Source organism: Mustelus asterias, chromosome 27 (assembly GCF_964213995.1).
Source record: "Mustelus asterias chromosome 27, sMusAst1.hap1.1, whole genome shotgun sequence".
NCBI lineage: Eukaryota > Metazoa > Chordata > Chondrichthyes > Carcharhiniformes > Triakidae > Mustelus > Mustelus asterias.
Genome location: NC_135827.1, coordinates 2,886,467 through 2,892,120, shown reverse-complemented (window position 1 = coordinate 2,892,120; position 5,654 = coordinate 2,886,467). Strand labels below are relative to the sequence as shown.

The 5,654-nt window shown below is 44.1% G+C and overlaps 1 non-coding gene across 1 annotated transcript; it reads left to right on the top strand.

Annotated features, from left to right (window-relative positions):
• Positions 1-251: 251 nt before the first annotated feature.
• On the top strand, positions 252-444 carry LOC144480096 (U2 spliceosomal RNA). The gene has a single exon (XR_013495617.1). It is a non-coding gene; the product is annotated as a U2 spliceosomal RNA (small nuclear RNA).
• The last annotated feature ends 5,210 nt before the right edge of the window (positions 445-5,654 follow it).

Genomic DNA, 5,654 nt, shown 5'->3' with positions numbered 1-5,654 from the left:
TCCAAGGTGAGGGTGAGAAAGTAAACATGAAACCCCCTCTGAAAGAAGTGTGAAGAGGGAGACATTTCAAAGGAAACCTACATCAGAAGTTCCTGCTCCTTTGTCACAATCGCCGCCGTATCGACAACAGGCACTCCCATGATGCCTCACAGGAGCCTTATAAAACAAAGTCAGACACCAAGCTACGTAAGGAGATATTAGGTCAAATGGCCAAAAATTTATGTAAAGAGGTATGCTTTATGGAAAGAAGCATCGCTTCTTGGCTTTTTGGCTAAGATCAAGTGTAGTTTTGCTGTCCTGCACTTGATAGAAGTCAATGAGGTTCCACTGAGGCTTCATTTGAAGCAATCTTTTAAAGCGGCATTTGGGCCTTTTGGCTAAGATGCAAATGAGATCAAGCACCAGAGGAGCTGCAATGCCTGCTCCAATCAGCTTGGATCATGTAGATCAAGCCCAGGGCAGAAAGCGGCCAGCCTGTTTTGTCAGCTTGGATCTGGAATGTCTCACAGGTTGAGACTTTGAATTGGACTTTGATTGGATTTGATTGGATATAGCTAAAAAAAATTTAAGGAGTGTCTGAAAGGAGCCAGGAAAAAACAGTTAGGAACAGTATTCCTTGATGCGCGACAATCAAGCACGAGGTACAAGACTTCAGCGATTGAAGGCTTTTATTGACAAACAATGGAACTATCTAAACACGAGTACACCATTCCAGACTGGAGGGGTCCCGCCTGAGCAGAGGGTCTTATACCTCTCCCCAGGAGGCGGGGCCCGACCGGGATGTGCCATAACAGCATCCACCACAGGTATATTAATCCCACAGTGTAAACACCCTAACCCAACAACAACATTATAACAACCCCACAGTGTGAACACCCTAACCCAACAACAACATTATAACAACCCCACAGTGTCAACACCCTAACCCAACAGTAACATTGGAATAACCCCACAGTGGTAACCAACGATGGTTCACCACATTCCTGTTTCCCAGTTAGAACCATCGAACCATAGGAAAGTTACAGTGCAGAATTCTTGTCCATGCCAGCCTGAGGAGACCCACTTTCTAATCCCATCTTCCTGCGTACGACCCATAGCCCTGTCGCCAACAGCACTGTTGGTGCAAGTACTTTTTAAAAGAGTTTAGGGTCTCTGTCTACTCGGGCAGCGAATTCCAAACACCCACCACCCTTTGCGTAAAAATGTTCCCCATGTCCCCTCTACACCCACCACCAATTATCCTGAATTTATGTCCCCTGGTTCTAGAATTCTCCCCTAAGGGAAACAATTTTATCCTGTCCATTCCATCTCTTCCCCTGATAATTTTGCACACCTCAATCATGTCACCCCTCAGTCTTCTCTGTTCCAAGGGAACTAAACCCAATCTATCCAATCTCTCCTCATAGCTACACTTTTCCAGCCCTGGCAACATTCTTGTAACCCTCCTCTGCACTCTCTCCAGAGCAATTACATCCTTCCTGTAATAGGGTGACCAGAACTGCACGCAATATTCCAGTTGTGGCCTCACCAGTGTTTTATACAATTCCAATATTATATCCTTACTTTTATATTCTAAATCTCTGCCAATGAAGGAGAGCATTCTATGTGCCTTCTTCACAGCCTTGTCTACTCGAACACTGCTGCCTTTAGGGACCTGTTCACTTGTACACTTTATCTATCCTTTTTAGTGTATTTCCATTTATTGTGTATTCCTTATAACTGTTTGACCTCCTTAAATGCATTACCTCACACTTCTCTATGTTAAAATCCATCTGCCACTTTACCACCCACTCACTAACCCATTGATATTACTTTGTAGATTATAGTTGTCCGCTACACTATCCATTACTCGGCCAATCTTTGTGTCATCTGCAAATTTTCCAACCGTGCTCCCCACATTCATGTCCAAATCATTAATTATAAAACAAACAGCATGAGTCCCAACACCAAACCCTGTGTAACACCACCTGACTAATAAATAAACTTTACTTTTTCCATTCGCAAGGACACCTATCGACCAATACCCTTTGTTTACTGTTACTAAGCCAACTTTGGATCCAGTTTGCCACATTAACCTGTATTACATGGCTTTTTACTTTTTTGATCAATCTGCCATGTTGTTCCTGTTTCTTTTATTCTGGAGAGGGGAAAGGTTAAAAGAAGGAATTCAAATGCTTAAGGCTGAGCAACCCAAGGCCCATGGTGGAGCGCTTATAACTGAGAATGCACAAGAAGCCAGAATTTGAGCAGCGCAGATAGATTGTGGGATTGGAGGAGGTTACAAGGACAGCAGGACTGAGATCATGGAGATGGTTGAAATGAAGGATGAGAATTTCAAGACATTGCTTGACTGAGAGCCAGTGAGTTCAGAGAACCTGTTTAAGCCATCCCCTCCTGGGTTTCCCGCCAATAACAAGTTTAATTTATCGGAAGGCAAGTTAAAGGAGCATGCCCAGTGAGTGCTTGGCAGGGTGAGGATGAAGTTTAGAAGCTGATTCTTGATGCCTTTACCAGATGTCACTGGTGAACTGCTCTTATCAGCAGCCCCTGTGAGAGAATCAAAAAGTCATTGCCTCTCTTTGAGCAGAGCAGCTTAGAATGCAGCATTTATTTAATACCAGTAACTTGTCAATTGCATTGAAAAGTTAGATAAGAACAAAGAACAAAGAAAATTACAGCACAGGAACAGGCCCTTCTTCCCTCCAAGCCTGCACTGACCCTGCGGCCCGACTTAACTAAAATCCCCTACCTTTCCGGGGACCATATCCCTCTATTCCCATCCTATGAATGAGAGATTCATAGTCCTTTTTGATTTGATTTATTATTGTCACATGTATTAGTATACAGTGAAAAGTATTGTTTCCTGTGCGCTATACAGACAAAGCATACCGTTCATAGAGAAGGAAAGGAGAGGGTGCAGAATGTGTGTAAATTAAGTTAACTGTGACAGACAGCTCTGTCAGAGAGAATGGGAAGTGCTTATGTGCAGACAGGGCCTTTGTGAGGTCACCGGTTGCTTATTCAGAAAAGTGACTAACCTCACCTTGTGTCAGTTTCTTAAACAATGTGTTCCCTGCCATGGCCAGAGGAAGATAAGTACAAGAACTCATACCAAAAACAGTGGTGTAGTGGTACTGTCATTGGATTAGTAATCCAGAATTCCAGGTTAATGCTCTGGGACAGGGGTTCAAATCCCCACCATGGCAGTTGGGAGAAGTTGAATTCAACAGAGGGAATAACATTTGAGAACCTGACCATAGACTGACCATCAATTATCTTTAAAAAAATACCCATTATGTTCCCTTTAGGGGAGGAGATCTGGCCTATTAGTAAATCCAGACCTGCAGCACCAGGGGTTGACTCTTAACTGCCACTCAGTGGGTGCATCAGTTTGGGGTGACTTGGGGGCCGTGAGAGAAATCAGCTCCTCAGTAATGCCATGGGATCTCCCATGAGTGCATACACAGAGGACAATGAGATTGGCAGAGCAGCAACAATGGGACAGGAGGAAAGCCTCACTCAATCCAGTGGAAGCACCCTAACTGATGAACCGTGGCATTTTGTGTGCTCTAAAGCTCCTGTACACCCTTCTCAGTGCTCTCCAATGCCAGTGCTTTCTCCAGCACCTTCTTAAAGTTTATCTCTGCCTTTGCTAATAACTTCCTTTGGATGTCCTTATTATTTACCCCACAGACTATACTGTCCCGCAGCATATATTGAGAGTGGCTGTGAAATTGCAGTGCCCTGAGATCTGTCTTAACTTGATAATATAAGTTGCAATAGTTTCCCTTTGAGTTAACTTAAATTGTTGCAATGTTACCAATAGCTTCTGGTGGTAGTGTGTTTTCACCAATTCAACTATCTCAGTGAGTGACTTGGAGTCGGGCATGCTTGGGGATATGAGGCTGCGTATTAAATGGTAGTCATGATGTGGAGATGCCGGCGTTGGACTGGGGTAAACACAATAAGAAGTTTAACAACACCAGGTTAAAGTCCAACAGGTTTATTTGGTAGCAAAAGCCATACAAGCTTTCGGAGCTGCAAGCCCCTTCTTCAGGTGAGTGGGAATTCTGTTCACAAACAGAGCATATAAAGACACAAACTCAATTTACATGAATAATGGTTGGAATGCGAATACTTACAACTAATCAAGTCTTTAAGAAACAAAACAGCATGAGTGGAGAGAGCATCAAGACAGGCTAAAAAGATGTGTATTGTCTCCAGACAAGACAGCCAGTGAAACTCTGTGGGGGTTACAAATAGTGGGACATGAACCCAATATCCCGGTTGAGGCCGTCCTCGTGTGTGCGGAACTTGGCAATTAATTAAATTGTAGGCCAGGGTTCCACACACGCTCATAAGGATTATCTTTCTCTTCCTCTATTCCATTAACCTGAAAATAGTAGCCCAAACATTCAATGCATTGTATCCAATCCTACACAGAGGCATCAAAAGGGACTATCCATCCCTGCAAACACTCTTCTGTTTCTCAACCTGAACTGAGCTTCAACCTGACTTTATACTTGCAATCTTGGGACTGCTTTTCTTTCTTTTATCCTCGTCACCAGTGTAATAATTCCTGTTCACCAGTTTGGTAAATAACAACCGCAATGTTTATCTTTATATAACTATAACACAAGCCCTGCAGACTCATGGCTGCCAGTCAACCCCCAAGAAGATTCTGCAACAGAAGCCCACCTTGTGATCCCCCACCTTGCTCCCTGATTGGTTTCCCAGGTCATGTGATCCTTACTCTGCAGATTGATCCTTAAAGGGACCCTCACCACATTTGCCATTCAGAAAGGTCCCAGCCTGCTTGCTAATGGTGTTTGGATACTCAAGAGTCAGTCACAGACAAATCCAATCGGAGGGGTCAGGGGTTATAATTTGTCTTCAACATTTTGTGTTTTGATTCCTGATCATTTGCTTGCAGTTGATGAAGGCAGTGTCGGATAGGAAGCACATTCACAACATGTGGGAGGCGATTTACTTCTGAGATGACAAAATTCACAAATTTACAGATGAATCACAGTGAATCAGTGATGATAGAACATAAAATTTAATCACATCCTGGGGATTACCATTGACCAGAAACTGAACTGAACTAGCCATATAAATACTGTGGTTACAAGAGCAGGTCAGAGGCTGGGAATTCTGTGCTGACACCTCCTGACTCCCCAAAGCCTGTCCACCATCTGCAAGGCACAAGTCAGAAGTGTGTTGGAATACTCCCCACTTGCCTGGAGGGTGCAGCTCCAACAACACACAAGAAGCTCATCACCATTCAGGAAAAAACAGTCCGCTTGATTGCTACCCCTTCCACAAATATTCACTCCCTCCACCACTGACGAATAATGGCAGCTGTGTGTACCATCTACAAGAAGAATGCAGGGACTCACCAAGGCTTGTTTGACAGTAGCTTCCAAATCCATGACAGCTGCCACCTCGGACAAAGTGATCCCCCACCTTGGCAGGAGGGCAGCAGACACATGGACACAAGGAAACACCACACCTAGAAGTTCCCCTCCAAGCCACTCATCTCCTGAATTGGAAGTATATTGCCAGTCCTTCACTCAAAATCCTGGAACTCCTTATCTACACCACATGGAGTGCAATGGTTCAAGTAGGCAGGGCATCAGTGCACTCTCTCAAGG